At 47.9% G+C, this 16,462-nt stretch overlaps 1 protein-coding gene across 2 annotated transcripts in view; it reads right to left on the reverse strand.

Annotated features, from left to right (window-relative positions):
* Positions 1-1,885: 1,885 nt before the first annotated feature.
* TCF3 (transcription factor 3) overlaps positions 1,886-16,462 on the reverse strand; it is a 1,342,799-nt gene continuing 1,328,222 nt past the window's right edge. For both annotated transcript variants that reach the window (XM_069649483.1, XM_069649484.1), the window contains exon 21: positions 1,886-2,480. The gene's annotated coding sequence lies outside the window, so the exon portion shown is untranslated. The remainder of the gene's footprint in view (positions 2,481-16,462) is intronic.

The following is a 16,462-nucleotide window of genomic DNA, read 5'->3' on the forward strand; positions in this document are numbered from 1 at the left end:
TGTTCATCTACTTATCTAGCAGAAGGGCACTAACTCCGGTAATGCAGCAGTTGTTCACAATAAACAGGACAACATGCCAGACGTACCTGAACCATAAATAGCAGAAAGGTAGCAATTTGTGTTCTGAATCTACAGTTCGGTTGCATAACTAGGCACCACCGTACTCTACAAAATCGATCATCTTTTGCATCTTAAGTAATACCTAGAATTTAAAACAATGCACTATATATTAAAACATAAACAGGGAAATTAAATGTTGGACTCTTTTGTGGGAATTAGATATGCAGGAGTGAAGATGGCTTCTCCATAACCCGCACAGACGCACTGCTTTGTTCACAGTTAAGACATTTCTTTTAACTGTTCATTACAAAATGGCATCACTTTGTTACTCTTTCTAAACTTGGCCAATTACCCAGTGCCTTTCCATTGCTGATTTTTGGCAGTCGTCAAACAAGCCTTACATGTATTTGTGCTTTGTAACAAGTCTAGGAAGATGTCATCACCTGTAATGTTGTTAATGGATGATCAGACCCAATCACACTCTAATGCCTACCAACTCTGGCATCTTTGACATTTGCTAATCACAATTTGATGGCTACTGAAAAACATGTTGCAGTCTGTCAAAAGGAGAATAACATTAGCAATTGCATATCATTCAAGACAAAAGGCTGTTTCATTCTTTTACACACAGGAGTTGAGGGAGAGGAGAGGGACTAAGAAACAAACATGTGGAGTAAATGAAAACATTGTTCCCTCTTTAGACACTTGCAACAACCCAGGATTTCAACAACCAAAAGCAAAATTAACGTATTTAGCTAGGTGGCAGGTAGAAACCCTTTCTAGAGCAGCAATAACACAGCTTCATGAAAGGAGAAACCATTTGAGCACAAACACCAAGACAGTCATATGGATAGAAATCAGGGGCCACATTGCGACTGAAAATGATCTTGCAGGTGGACATGCAGCATCATTTCCCAATACAGCATTATTCAGTTCTTGCTCCCATTTCCAAGAGAGCTCAAGCACCACTCCCAATCGTTCAATGGAGTCAGTCTTTCTTTGTAGCTTTTGGCATATTCAAAGACGATTTGGAAGAAGATATGAGTCAGAAGAACCACATGCCCCATCATGGTTTAGAGAAAGCAAACAGTGGCGCACACTGTCGAATTTTTGGGGGGATTGTCAGGCTTTCTTCATCTTGCCACATACATAGGCCATATCCAAGTAGCGGCTGCTTGAAAAATTATCTTTGAGATAACAGAACTCTGCTTGGGTGGCAGGTTAGCACTTGACAATTGTATTGATTTGTTTCGGTTTCCTATTTTTATTGGGCCTTTTCATGCATTCCACATTTTTGATCCATGTTTTGTGTCTTTGCTCTGCATTCTTTGTTCTGGGTATCTTCTCCTGTGGTGAAACCACTGTGTTGGCCATTTGTGGTGTAGATGGAACTAGCAATGTCCTTGACCAAAACAGAGTGACATTCTGCATTCAATTCTTCTTTTGTGTCTGAGGAGTACCTGCATTTCCTCTACCAATGCTCCATACCGATTCCCAAAATGTTCTTCCTTCCATATAATACAACAGCTACAAAGAAAGGTAAACCACATACACTGCTGGGTGTAATTAACACAGTATCTACTCTTCTCTGCAAAACTATTGTACTTGGGGCCACATTTGACTTCCTTTAGCACGTCCACAAACCAGGTGAAGTTTTTCTAGGGATTCAGGTGGAAAGTCTGGAACCACAGCAGAAACAAGCTACAAAGATGATAAACTCACTCAACATTTTCTGTTCCCTTCTACCAAATTAAAAGTGACCAACACAACATGAGATGAAGTTGGCACAAGAGACTGACAGAAAATGCATGCTGAGCATTCACACTTCGAGGCTTTTCAGAGCAGTTACGTAGAGCTGGGCTCTAACTTCTCCAGTCTTGTTTAATTTTTTTTGTGTTTTGTTTTTAATACAAACATTAATAATCTGGTTGATCCTAAAAGGTGAAACATTTTACAAGGGAATCAGCAGCAGAAAAAGCAATGGGGCACAAGACAATTTTTATACAAAAAATGTGTTTGCTTACAAAACGTACGCAAAAAAAAAGCTAAAAAACAAAAAAAGGCATCTGCTATTTTTGTTCTACATAAAAAATCTCATTACTAATGTTCTTTTCCGTTTGTTTTATAAAAGAAATAAGCTTAGGCACATTTTGCTGCTGGCTGTTTGCAAACGAACCAGTGCAATCCGATGCTCCCCTTTTGTCTTTTACTGAGTGATATGTACGGATTGTTCCATATTTTATACTTAAGGCAATCGCTCTTTTTTGTTTGACAAAAAAATGTTTTTGTGAGTCATGGTGCGCCATACTCTGAACACACCTCTTGTCAGTATTAGCAGTACTAAAAGTTTGTTCCCGTGCAAAGATTGAACTCCAGGAAACATCTTCCGACTGATCTCACAATGTTCAAACACACACGATCTGAAAGGACAAATAGAAAAACAAGGAAACAATTAAAGTTGTAGGATTGTTAACGTGGGCAGGAAAACGCTACTTAACGCGAAGAATACATTTCTTCATAATATAGATTTAGCTTTCATTTTTACAGTATAATTTTTAGCGGAATTACTAGAATGGGTAACATACCTTGAGCGGCACCATTAATTTACCCAGAGATCATTCTGATAAAACTGGTCCTATATACATTATTCAAATTCATTCACACCCATGCTTCACTACGAAAGATATATGGAACATGTCAGAAAACAGTACAAAATGGATAGCAATGGAAATAATTATAAAGTCAACAAGAGAAGAAGAAGAAGAAATGACTTACACATTCGGGTAATGTTCTTTCTGATGGCTGTTATTCCCACAGATTCCAGTCGGAACCACCAAGATTCTAGCGATGCATGGGCAGATAGTAAGAGGATCTGAAGGAAGCGCTCTGTGCTTCTTAGCAAGATCACAGTCAACCGTCAGAACTAAGGCTGGCTTAGATCATTGTTCCTGAACAGTAGCTTCAACCACTTGATTGAAAGGCTGCATTGTCTACTTTGGGCCCAGTGAGCTCATATTGAACTTTGGGGCACTTCTGGTCGTTAACGGAAAAGTCTTTGCAAAAGTTCTCAGAAGAATCATATGTTGGGTCACAAGTTGACTAGGCCTGCAATTTGCTAAAGTTCCAAGCACTTTCGCAGTGAGAGGCAAGTTCTCTCGGTCGGGTTTTCACAGTACCTTACAATGAAGAAAAAGATGCAGCTGAAGGCGTCTGTTGCTGGCAGTTCCTGCAGATCACGTTGTTCACGTTGTTCCTGAGCCTCAGTCGTGGGGACAAAAGGGAGGCTGTCGGGGGACTCCTGCACTGCACGGGTACTGGTCCAAAAGCTGGCAAATGGCAATTCTTCGATTCCGGTAGCTGTAGACAAGCACACAAGCTGGTGTCCCTCTCCCTGGTTATTCGGTTTCCTGCAGCACTCTGAGGAAAATACAACCAGCTCCGAGAATGGTATCCAGATGGCTTACGAGTTCATTGGTCCCACCAACTCAAAGGGAGAAGTCATCCTTGCAGGGCTTCTCCGTCGAGATGAACTTGGCGATTCGGACCTGCAGCAGGGCTTCACCGGGCAAACCAACGGTCCAGGAGTTGCAGCAGCCGTCCTCTTCCAGCTGGTCTTCAGTTCTCTCATTCCAGTGGTCGACTCTGCCTTCCAAGCCAAGAGACTTGCCTTTTATCCAGTTTCCTCCCATTCATTCCAGCCTAGCTGCCACTCACCCAGCAGGGTGGCTGTCCTTGCCGGACAGCCAGCCAGTCAATCATGCCAGAGTGCATTTGGGTCTCCGAGGAGAATAAGCACAGGGAGTTTCGGGCACCTCCCTTACTTCTTGCCCACGCCAGACACACGGGCGCCAGAGGCGGTCTTCAGTCCTGAAGCCCGCCAAAGGCGTAGGAACAAAGGGACCAAACCTGGTTTGGCGCGCAGAGAAACTCTAGTAGGACCTTTCCAAAAAGAAATGGCGAAAAAAGAAGACCAGGACCTGTTTAAACAAAGGGGGCTCAGACACCATCTCGAAAAGCATGGCTCCCATTACTTAACACTACCGGTGTTCGCGGTCGGGAAAAATCATGGTAGTTCTTTATAAAACCACTGCCACCAGCTATTTCGAGAGGAAAGGGTAGCATTTGACTCCTACATGAGTTTCTAGACATAGGGGCTACTAAGTAACCCCTCCAGCACTATTGTAAGATAGGGTGTGCTGGGTCTAGGATTTTGGAAAAGACTAGTAAAGTCAATTTCACTTTACATTCTCTGGGAAACAGTAGTTTATCCCAGAGAAGGTATTTAAACCTTGAGAGAGCCTGAAAGGCTTCCCTGTGCCACTGCACTGAGGGTGCTGTGACACACATGAAAAGATGCCTATGGAGAGGTCTAAAACTCCATAATCAAACACAAGGGTAAAACACATTCAAAATACACAAGAGAGTGGGGAAAAAGGCTCACACACTCTCCAGGTAAAAGAAAAATCAAGTCCTCAAAATCCAGAAAAGTTGCTGGGGGTCTCTAAGGTGAAGGGCAGTGACTTGGCACATTCTTGAGAATTGTTCCTAACGCCATGGGTGCTTTACTGCAGCCTGCGGTAGAAACACACAATGGTAGGAAAAAGTAAACCACTGCTGTTAGGGAGAATTCTCAGAAATGGGCTAATGCCCTCCACCTTAGAAACCCCGAGCAACTTAGCTGGATTTTGAGGACTTACCTGGATAGAGGCCGACCCTTTTTCCAACACATGTATTTTAATGTGATTTTGAACACTGTTTCTTTTGGTTGTGGAGTCTGAAACTCCATAGACATCTTTTACATTGTGTCACACAGCACCTTCAGTGCAGTGACACAGGGAAGTCTTTCAGATTTCCCAAAGGTTTAACTACCTTCTCTTGGATAAACTACTGTTTCCAAGAGCAGTAAAGTGAAATTGACTTTACTTACATTTGTAACTTTGTAGGCCCAGCACAAACCATCTTACAATAGGGTGCTGGTGGGGTTACTTAGTATCCCCTTTTGTCCAGCTTCTCATGTGACATTTTTTTGTTACCCTTGTCTCACTGAATGGCTGGTGGCAGTGGTTTACTTTTAACTACCGTGGTGTGCATTTACAACGGGCTGCGTCCGCAGCTGCAGTAAAGCACTCAAGGGTGCCATTATTGTCAAAATTGCAGTGTTGTTCTTTTATTGCCATTTCTTTGTGGAAAGGTCCTTCTAGGGTGGTGCACAGAGTAAATTTCAAGGTTTGGTCCCATTGTTCGCTTTGCCTTTGGCGGGATTCACGAGTGAAGCCCGCCTCTGGCTCCAGGGTGTCTGGGGTGGGCAGGAAGTGAGGGAGGTGCCTGAAACCCCCTGTGCATAGTCTCCTAGGAGACCCAAATGCACTCTGTGATTATTGGCTGGCTGACTGTCCGGCAAGGATATCTGCCCTGCTGGGTGACTGACAGCTAGGTTGGAATTAATGGGAGAGAACTGAATAAAAGGCAAGGCTTTTGGCTTGGAAGGCAGTCGACCACTGGACGAAGGAACCGAAGAACTTGAAGAGGACGCCTGCTGCAACTCCTGGGCCGTTGGTTTGCCTGGTGAAGCCCTGCTGCTGTGCTCAAACTCCAAATTCGTATTGACAGAAGCCCCTGCAAGGACGACTTCTCCCCTTGAGTTGGTGGGATCAATCAACCCCAAAGTAAGCCACCTGGATATTCTCTCAGAGCTGGTTGCATTTCCAGAGTTGCTGCTGGAAACCGAAACGCCAGGGAGAGGAACAGCAGATTGTGTGCGTTGCTTTTAAGTTGGCCAAGATCCTCCGGACTCCCAGGAAGCAGGACTGACCGAGCCTGAGCCCCCTCAACAGAGTGCGGGACCCCAGAAGCAAGGAAAGTCCATCTAGACAGCCAGAAGACAGCAGTGTTGCTATTTGCAGTAGACGCGAGGAGCTGAAACACCGAAGTGCCACTTGTTTGAAGTTTGCTGGTTGCGAGCGGTGACCATCCCATTGCAGTACAAGAGTCCCCAGAAGTCCTCCCTCTTGTCCCCACAACTGAGGCCCAGGAACAGTGAGATCTGCAGAGCTGCACAGGAACAGAAGTCTTCTGCTGCACTTTTCCTTCAACCGAAAGGTACCGTAAAGTCTGAGAGAACTCGCCTCCCATTGTAGAGTTGCTTGCATCTTCTACTACCTACAAGTCTAAACAGCTTGTGGCCCTACATTCGATTCTTCCTTTCTTCAACGACTTCTAAAACATTGTGCAAAGACTTTTCTACTTACCTACCAGAAGTGCTTCAGCCTATATAAGACCTTTTCCCATTGACTTTGGCTTAGCCTGCAACACAATGACTCTGCTTAGGGGATCCAAAAGTATTTGCCTGTTTAAGAACATTTGTGATGTCTTATGTGTTCAAATAACCTTTTCTTTGACCAACTTCCAAAAGTATTCTAAAAGCAAACAGTAAGATATTCATGTCCTCATCACCCTAGCTATTGAAGTCACCTGAGGGTGTAGGTTGGTACTGTGGGCCATCCCAAAAGGGTCTTTGCATATTTAGAAACTAGGAGTGTACAGTTTTGAAGTATATTTGTGTGCTACTTTTATATTGCTCCCTTCTGAAGAAGGCTTATACTAACTGATAAATTAATAATTGTTTAAGAAACCTTGTGTGTAAGTGTTTCAATACTAGTCACTGACTCTGTGTAACTCCCCTACAACTCACACTGACCCCTCTTGAGATAAGCCTGGCTGCTCAACACGCTACCAACCTGTTTAGTACACGCTTATAACAAAGGTTGGGTTACTATTGCCAGATGGTCAAGGTTGTTGTAGTGCACCCAAAGGGTACTGCATACAATCTTGCCTAACAACTGCCACCAGCCATTAATTGTAGAAAGGTTAACATACCTTCGCACCACGAAGCACCAGAAAGCACCGTTTACTGTTCGGACCGGCTGGGAGGAGTGTGAGGACTTTTCTGTATGCTGCTGCTGCCGCGCGGGCAAGAGGGCGTCTTTGGCTGTAACACCGCTGTTGCCTGGAGGTGAATATACAGCGCTCTGGAACTTAACTAAGCGCGCATACCACGAAGCACCAGAAAGCACTGTTTACTGTTCACTGTGAGCGGTGCGCGGATCTGGTTTACCACTTTCTTGTCATTCATTACACAGAGTAGAATATGCTCAGTGATATTCTGTAGTGAACAGAATACAGTGTTGGAGTTTTGGCTGTTAAGGACAAGTTGTGACCTAGTTGGCTTTGTTTCGCACTTGTGCTTCTTTGAGAGATTTAACCGATTCACAACTTTTTTTTTGGGGGTCATTGTGTTTAAGTAGGTAAAAAAGTGTACTGCAATCTGCCTTCTGTGATCTGAATATGGGGAAAAATAAAGCTGCCTTTGCAATGAAAGACATTAGAGCTGATTTTTTCAATGCTTTGAGCACACGTTGTGCGAGTTTGGCGCGGGCTGTGGCTCTTCCTCTTCCAATTATTAGTGATGAAGAAGAAGTCTTGTTGCAATGCACGCAGGACTGTTCTCTTAACTGTAAGATTACAGAGGATTTAATTGACCCCTCGCAACCCCTCTTTGCTGATGAGGAACTACCTGAATTTATTTCAGGTAGGGTTACTTTCGCTGTGGGAGAGGATGTATTGGAGGAACCTAACGTGATGAAAGAAAGCAGTTTTTGCTGATACCTTATTTAGTCCATCTTTGGAGGCAAGGCATGCGTCAGATGTGGATGCTATACCTACAAATCAGCTGACCAACATGGGAATAGGATCTGACCTTGCTGCAACATTGAACATTTAACCGACTACTGCTGTTGGAAATGAGAAAACAGACAGCAGTTTTGACCAATTTAACCACAGTGTTTTTGAAAATGCCTCAGTATATAACAATCTTTTGCTGAGGCATTGAGTAAAGAAACCCCCATTATTTTGGCCCATGTTCAGGGGCTGTTAAGGGATAATGTAAAAACTGTCCTGGACAAATCTGCTTCTCATGAAGAGATAATTACAATTCCATCTACACAAGCAGTTGGGGGTGGTTTACTCTCAGAAAGCCTAACTATTGAGTCACAGGCAGAGGCTTTTGATATTGGTAAAGAAAAAAATGGCTGCTCGAAGACTCCTAATAATGATGTCTTTGAAGTGAACATTTCTAAACGACAGAGTAAGAAATTGGCTAAACAAAATAAAAAAAAATAATAATGCGGCAAGAAACAAAATTTCACAAAAATTCATGAGAAAGGTGGATATGAAACAGTTCGCTCGTTAAGAGGGTGCTATCCTTTCGGACCCAACATTGATTCAGACAAATTCGGGGGCTAATGTCTTGACAACAGCTATTACGACTGGACAAATAATTGATGTGGAATGTGCTCAAAGAGGCGCTTTCACAGAAGGGGAGAACACGGAGTGAAGCCTTAAAACGAAAATCTGATGTTATGTATCAAATTTTTAAAGGTGTTCATTCTCTGGACTTTAGTAAAGAAAACCCAAACTCTAAAGGTGTCTGGGGTATTAAACACCATGAAGGTTGTACTACTAACAGTATCCCCAAGGTCATGCAAATGCCTCATTCTGCATTAGTAAGTTGTGTAGGTCACACTAGAGAATCTATCAATGAAAAACAACCAAAGGTAATAACTCGTGTGAAACAATCTGAAATTTCAGTTAACACTGGTTTGGGCAATGTGGATTGGAGTAGCAACAATGATGTTGGGAGGACTGACACTCACTATTATTGATAACGATGTGAATGGGGAACGTGAGCTTCTTTACCCCAACGCTAACTATGAGACAACTGTTGGTGCTCATGGTACTGATGAAGAGGCAAAAGAGAGATTTAAGGCGTATTATTCTAAAGGTGCTGGGTGAGAATCAGACCTCTATAAACAATTGTACCATGGGGAAAAAAATCTTTCTAGACTGCCAACAGGAGAGGTCCCGGTATCATGTCAGGGGAATGTACCTAGAGGGCAGGGAAGAGCTGACCACAAAGTCAAATTTAATGAACACAAATCTGATATTGTGGGCTCTTTTTCTGATAACCCGGACACTGATTTAAGACAACCTGTGTTTCCTGAAATCCCGGGGTTGATTTTGAAAGTATTATTCATTGACCCAGGACATATCTCACTAAATAGATCATACATTTTATCTCTATTAGCTACTATACCTGAGCTCAGTTTGATCACTTCTGCGGACATCACTTTGGTTGATTTTATTCACAGATTTAGATATGACTATGTAAGACTTGTCATTCATTCTCCTTTGGTAAGGTCTTTGTTGCTAAAGGAGGCCGAATCATTTCAAAAACTAGGTTTTGATATCCATGAACACAAAATGCATGCGCCATTAAAACTAAGCCTAGGCTGCGTGAAGCAGAGCAACTAGAACCCAGCCAAGCTAATAAGTCTTCTAATGATTAATCGGAACTGAACAAACAGGAATGGAGGTGGTTGGCCTTGACTCTGAGGGAATCTATTGATTCACTCAGAAAACTTGGCAAACCTCTCTAGCTCCTGTGTGACTCTCAAGCTGGTGAGCTGGAACTCACAGGGTTGTTTGAATCTTGAATAATGATGAAGTTACGAGCTATTTATCGCAATTTGACTTTGTTCTTCTTCAGGAGACATGGTCAAGGGAGCAGTTGTGCTGGGAAGGGTTTACTGTGGTCACCATTTGTGCTCATGGTTCCAAGAAGGGTCGCCCAAAGGGTGGTCTACTCATAGCGGTCAAACAAGCTAATCTTTTTTCCAAGATGGGGGAATGGTGTCTGGAACACCACTTTCTTGTGGCTGCATTTAAATCAGGAACAAATAAAGATTGTTTTTCTGTGCTCTTTATTAACATCTATTGGAACTCTAGCGAATTGACTGACCAGCAACTAGGAAGAGAACAGACCAAATTGGGAGTAATAATTGAATCCGGCGAGAGAGAAACCCGGGAGGTCAAATTGTTCTGGCTGGTGACATGAATGCCAACTGTCTTTGTGAACAGCTACTGGGTGATGAAATGTTGGCCAATGCTGAACAGCCTTCACGGGTGGGAGGCAACAGTATTTTACGTGGAAGGTTGTGGATGCACTTTGCAGAATCCTTGGTGTTAGAACTTCTCAGAGGGGATCATCATACTTGGAAAGCCAGAGGTTTTGAATCAACTATAGACTATATCTTTGTTTCATCTGGCATTTTTAGGAGTGACTTTGAGGTTCTGGACTCCTGCACTAGTGATCATTGTTTTCTCACCTTTAAAATGGCAGTTGATTTTCAAATTTTGTTATTGAAAAGTATACTCACGGGGTGACATTCAATCAGCAAGGGAACAGAATTAAATGGTGCCACAAAAAGAATGTTAAGTTTACTTTGACAATGATAAAGGATTACCTATCCATGTCTGAGCTCCATCGTGACGATTGTTATTCATCCTTAAACTTCTCTGATTATATTAAAAATACCATTGATTATCTGGTTAGTCTGCCCGAGACGGGTAAGAAATTGATGACCAAAAATAGACACCATACGGATACATTAGTCTATGTACGTAAAATATTATACAGAAGAGAACTTAGACAATTAAAAAAAAAGTTTACTGCGGTCTGAATACTACATGAGAAAAAACAAAATTAAACAATCTTATAAAAATTGGCACATTCAATATAGAGCTTCTCGAATGCAGCAGGACGGTGAGTTAATGTTGAAAGCTCTACGTGGATATGGATGTACCAATTTTTGGCATTTGATAAATGAAGTTGAAAAACCTCAACAGGATATGGCCGTGAATGTTATTAATGAGGATGTATGGCTGGGTCATTTCTCCAAACTATACACTGTCAATGAGGTGACATGCAAATTGACAATTGCTGAAAGTCAGTCTTGGTCTTTGAATGCTTCAGTTTATGATATAGATCTCATCAAGAAATCAAAAAAACTCAGGACCCACTGGACAGAATAATTTGTCTAATAAATGCTAAAAATGGACCCGGTAATATGGGGAAACATTCTGTCAACTTTGTATGCTAATATCTTAGAGACCAAGATTATTCCACTTTCATGTAAAGTATCCATAGTCATTCCGGTTTTCAAGAAATTCTCACGCAAGTGTCCCACTAGCTATAGGCCTATAGCAATTACTGACCCAGAGTCAAAAATATTCTGCTCTTTGATCTTAAGGGACGGAACAAGTTACTTACCTGTAACTGTTGTTCTCCAGCATGGGTCTGGCATGGATTCACATGCTCATGAATATTCCCCGTCGTCAGGCTGGGAATCCTCGGTAAAGAAAAAACCAGTATCAGTTTCGTTTCTGATCTGTCTTTCGTAGTAATAACCAATCACTGGTCTCTGCGTCATACTGACCACAGCCAATGACTGCCCTCTACCTAAGCACCGCCTCTGGCAGCCATCTTCAGATTTGGAAGCACGTGAAGTGGCAGTATGACCAAGTAAAGAGCCGCAGAGGGGTAGGCAGGAGGGTTCGCATGTGAATCCATGCCAGACCCATGCTGGAGAACAACAGTTACAGGTAAGTAACTTGTTCCTTCTCCAGCATGGGGTCTGGCATGGATTCACATGCTCATGAATAAAGAATACATAGCAGTACACACATGCACAACCACGGGAGGTGGCAAAGGCTCAACATTAAGCATTGCATCAAACTCAACATTAAGCATCTTACCTCCTCACCAGGCTCACCTCAGGCGAACAGGTTGCGCAGCACTGCTTGGCCGACCCTGGACTCCTCCCTGGAATCCCGATTGACGCAGTAGAATTTCGTGAAGGTGTGCGTCGATCTCCACGTAGCAGCCCTGCATATGTCCAGCAGGGGCACACCAGAAAGGAACGCCGTGGTAGCTGCGATCGCTCTGGTGGAATGGGCTCTCGGACGGCCAGGCAGCGGTCGGTTTGCCAACCGATGACAGTACATGATACAGCCGGAGAGCCATCTGGAAATGGAAGCCTTCGAGAGAGCCTTCCCCTGATTGACAGGTCCAAAGTTCATAAAGAGTTGTGACGTCTTCCGAAAACACTTCGTGCGGTCCACGTAGAACTTCAGCGCTCTAGCCACATCCAGCGAGTGCAAAGTCCTCTCAGCCGACGACGAAGGCGACGGGAAGAATACAGGCAACACCAAGGGTTCGTTGAGGTGGAAGTCCGACGGTACCTTGGGCATGAAGGAGGGGTGCGTCCTGAGCACTACCCTCGTGTCGTGAAAAGTCAAGTACGGGGCCTTGCAGGAAAGGGCCTGGATCTCTCCCACCCGTCGTGCGGAGGTGATGGCCACAAGAAACGCTGTTTTCCACGACAGAAACTTCAACGGGGCCGAGTGCAGAGGCTCGAACGGAGGTCCCATGAGCTTGGTCAGCACCACGTTGAGCTCCCACGCCGGGGCCGGAGCCTTCACCGGCGGGAACGATCTGAACAGTCCCTTCATGAACTCTTTCACCAGACGATGAGACCACAAGGACGTCCGCCCCGTGGTTCTGGTGTATCGGGAGATCGCAGCAAGATGAATCTTGATGGACGCGTGTGCAGCTTTGGCCAGCGTCAGCAGGTACGGCAGTACTTGGGGAGCCGTAATCCGTAGAGGGTTAATCTTCTGTGCGTGGCACCAGACAGAGAACCTCTTCCATTTGTGTCCGTAGCATTTAAGAGTTGAGGACGCCCTGACCTTTGCAAGAACCTCTCTGCAGTCGGCCGGTATGTCGTATCCTCCAAACTCTAGCGCTGCAGGAGCCAGGCCTGCAAGTTCAGCGATTTCGGGTCGTGGTGGAGGATGGCGCCTCCTTCCCTGGAGAGCAGATCCGTGTCCACCGGCAGCTTGATTGGCGGGGACGCTGACAAGTCCAGAAGGTCCGGGAACCATATCTGCCTCGGCCACGCAGGTGCGACGAGGATCATCCTGCACCGTGACCTCTTGAGCTGGTTGACGAGCCGGATTAGCAGTGGCAAAGGAGGGAACGCGTAGAGGAACAGGCCCTCCCAGGGGAACGAGAAAGCATCGCCCATGCTCCTCGCCTGGGGAAACCTGCTGGCGAACCTCCGACACTTGGAGTTCGTCGCCGTCGCGAACAGGTCGATCTGGGGTGTGCCCCACCGTCGGAAGAGGCGATCCACTAGATCCTGCCGTAGTTCCCACTCGTGGCACGAGCGCAGCTCCCTGCTGAGTGAGTCGGCGATGGTGTTTTTTTATCCCTGCCAGATGAAACGGCACCAGAAACATCCCTTGGGTGACTGCCCAATGCCACAGGTCCTGCGCCTCCTTGGACAGTGCTGGGGACCTGGTTCCGCCCTGTTTCCTGATGTAAAACATGGTGGTGGTGTTGTCGGTGAAGATCCTCACCACCTTGCCCTTGAGGGACGGAAGGAAGGACCTGAGGGCCCAAAACACTGCATGGAGCTCCAGGACGTTGATATGTAGGGATTTCTCCGTCGGGAGCCAAAGGCCTCTTGCGTGCAGATTTTCGGTGTGCGCTCCCCACCCTTCCAGGGAGGCATCCGTGGTCACTGTCTCCTGGTGGGCTGGGGTCTGGAAGTCCATGCCCGCCATCAGATGCGCGCGGGTGCCCCACCACCGGATCGCTCGTCGGAAACTCTCGTCGAGTGTGATCCTTTCCTCGAAGCTGCCCGTCGTTTCGATCCAGCGCGCGTCCAGGAACTCCTGCAACGGGCGCATCCGGAGCCTGCACATGGGAATGAGGTAGATGCAGGAAGACATCATTCCGAGGAGGGACTTGATGGACCTCACCTTGGCCGCGTCGGCCATCAACATCCGCTGCACCTTGCCCAGGATGGTCCTGGTCCTCTCCTCCGACGGGGAGGCCAGAAGGGACACTGTGTTGAGCTTCGCTCCAAGAAACAGAGCGTCTTGCGCGGGCACCAGGTGGGATTTGGCGTAGTTCACGGAGAATCCCAAGTCCGTGAGAAGTTGGACGGTCCTTGCCGTGTGAACCACGGCGAGCTCCCTTGTCTTGGCTCGGATGAGCCAGTCGTCCAGGTAGGGGTAGACGTGGATCCCTTCGCGGCGCAGCTGCGCCGCCACCGGTGCGAGGCACTTGGTGAACACCCTGGGTGCCGACCGTAGTCCGAAGGGGAGGGCTTTGAACTGGTAATGACGCCCTTGGACCACAAACCTGAGGAATTTTCGGTGCCCCTTTAGGATGGGAATATGGAAGTAGGCATCCTCCAAATCCAACGACGACAGGAAGCCTCCTTCCTCCAGCTGACCCAGGACGTGCTGGAGGGTGACCATCCGGAACTTTTGCGGCTTGATGAACTTGTTCAGACGTCGCAGGTCCAGGATGGGGCGCCATCCCCCCGTCTTCTTCTTCACGAGGAAGTATCTCGAGTAAACTCCGGAGCCCCGAAGCCTCTTTGGGACGAGTTCGATGGCGCCCTTCCTGAGCATCGCCTTTACCTCCAGGAGAAGTTGAGGGACGTGAAGTTCTTTCCTGGCCACGGAGGGGACGCGCAGACACTTTCTTTGAAACTCGAGCGCGTGGCCCCGGGCCAAGGCGTCCAGCACCCAACGGTCGGTGGAGATGGACTCCCACACGCTGACGAAGCTCGCCAGCCGGCCTCCCACCGGGGTGCTTCGGTGGGGGCCCGACCCCACGGCCGGTTCAATCCTGCTTCGACGAGGCTTTGCCGCCTTGACCTCCTTGGCGGCGACGGCGGGGTCCGCCAGACTTGCCTCGTCCTCTGTAGGCCTCCTGAGACGACGAGCGGGCCGCTTGACGGTAGGAGGAGAAACCGCCGCCGGAACCTTTGGAGGGGCCCTTGCCTCCGCTGCTCCGAAAGGGCGTCCGTCGTTGTTGCAGAACTCCAAGGGCCCGGGCCGTCTTGGTGTCCGCTTTAATGGCCTGAAGGGAATCGTCCACTGTTTTCCCAAACAGGTTGTTCCCATCGAAGGGCATGTCCAGGACTCTGGTCTGAACGTCTTGACGGAAGTCCGTAGCTTTGAGCCATCTACGCCGCCTAAGGCAAACGCCGTTGCCCAACTGGCGGAACCCAGTGTCGGCGATGTCCGTCGCAACGGTAATGGCGTGGTCCGAAGCCACCTCACCTTCCTGCAGGATCTCCAGGGCCTCTGCCCTCTTGTCGTCCGGCAAGAAGTCCAGCAGGGGAGCCAGTTTGTACCAGAGCTCCCTGTCGTATCGGGCCACGATAGCCAAGGCGTTGGCAGCTTTAATCGTCGTCGCTGCAGAGGAGATGACTCTGCGTACCATAGCGTCCAATTTCTTTCCCTCGCCGTCCGGTGGGGAAGTCGATGTGGAGGCCGCACCCCCCCCGCTTTTTTCCTGGCCGCCGCAGAGACGACGGAGTCCGGGGTAGGCTGCGCCCGGAGGCACAGGGGGGGCCGTGTCCGGGACCCGGTACTTTTTCTCGTACCGGTCTCTTCTAGCTGGCGTCGTGGAAGGGTTCTTGAGGAGGGTGAGGCCCTCATCCCAAATGTCGTCCAATAGAGGCACTGCGAGGACCGTCTTCCTCTTGGCCTCGCGCCGCCGATAAAGGAAACCTTCCTTCTTCTCCTCAGGGCAGAGTTGGAAAAGCTCGGATGCCCTGGCCATCATGGAGTGGAACGATCCAATCTCGTCGGGCGGAGAAGCCCTGGTGGGAGGCGACGACGGTACATCCTCGTCGTATACCTCGTCGTCCGTACCCGTCGCTGCCGTGTCAGTCCCCGTATCATCCCCTCGGGTGGACGGGGAGGAGGGCTGGAAGGGGCGCGACGGCTGAAAAGGAGGAGGAGGGTGGATCCTTCTTTTCTTGGTAGGGGGAACCCCAGAAGGTCCCGGTTCTGGGTCCCCCGACGGGAGAGGTTCCGTCGGCAACGGTAATCTCGTCCTTATCTCTGAGCATAAGGACTGTATAGCCAACAAAATGGCCGCCGAGCTGTCTCGCGGCGCTGGCAGAGGGGAATCCGACGGGCGATCAGGGGCCCCGTCGGTACCCTCGACGATGTCGTCGTCACCTGCGTCGGGATCCATCCCGACGGGCCGGTCTTCTTCCACGCCGAGGCCGTGGCTTAAGACCTCGACCAGCTCCTCATCCGAGGTTGAGGCCGAATCTACGACGACGCCCTGCCCCCCCTTTTTCTTCCCCACGGGGGATTTCACGGGGGTCCTATCGATGGGCACAAAAGAGGACTCCCTCCGAGGTGGCAGGGAGACTCTGAACCCCGAGGTCGCCACCACTGGCGTAGCCTCCACAGGCTGAGCCAGGGCCGCCGCGACAGTTTCGATAGAGGGCTTGGACGGATGGATTAAGGCCTTCACCACCTTAGGTGCGCTCACCGCCTTATCCTTGGGGGGGGGGGGGGGCAGTGCCTCGCTCCCCCTCCGCCTTCGAGCTCGACCGGGGCCTCTCCAGGAGCCTCGCCGGGTGCTCGGCCTTCCTCTTACCCGACCCAGAGCCTTGGCTCGTGG

This window comes from Ambystoma mexicanum, chromosome 1p, assembly GCF_040938575.1.
Source record: "Ambystoma mexicanum isolate Mex_15411 chromosome 1p, UKY_AmexF1_1, whole genome shotgun sequence".
In the NCBI taxonomy this organism is placed as follows: Eukaryota; Metazoa; Chordata; class Amphibia; order Caudata; family Ambystomatidae; genus Ambystoma; species Ambystoma mexicanum.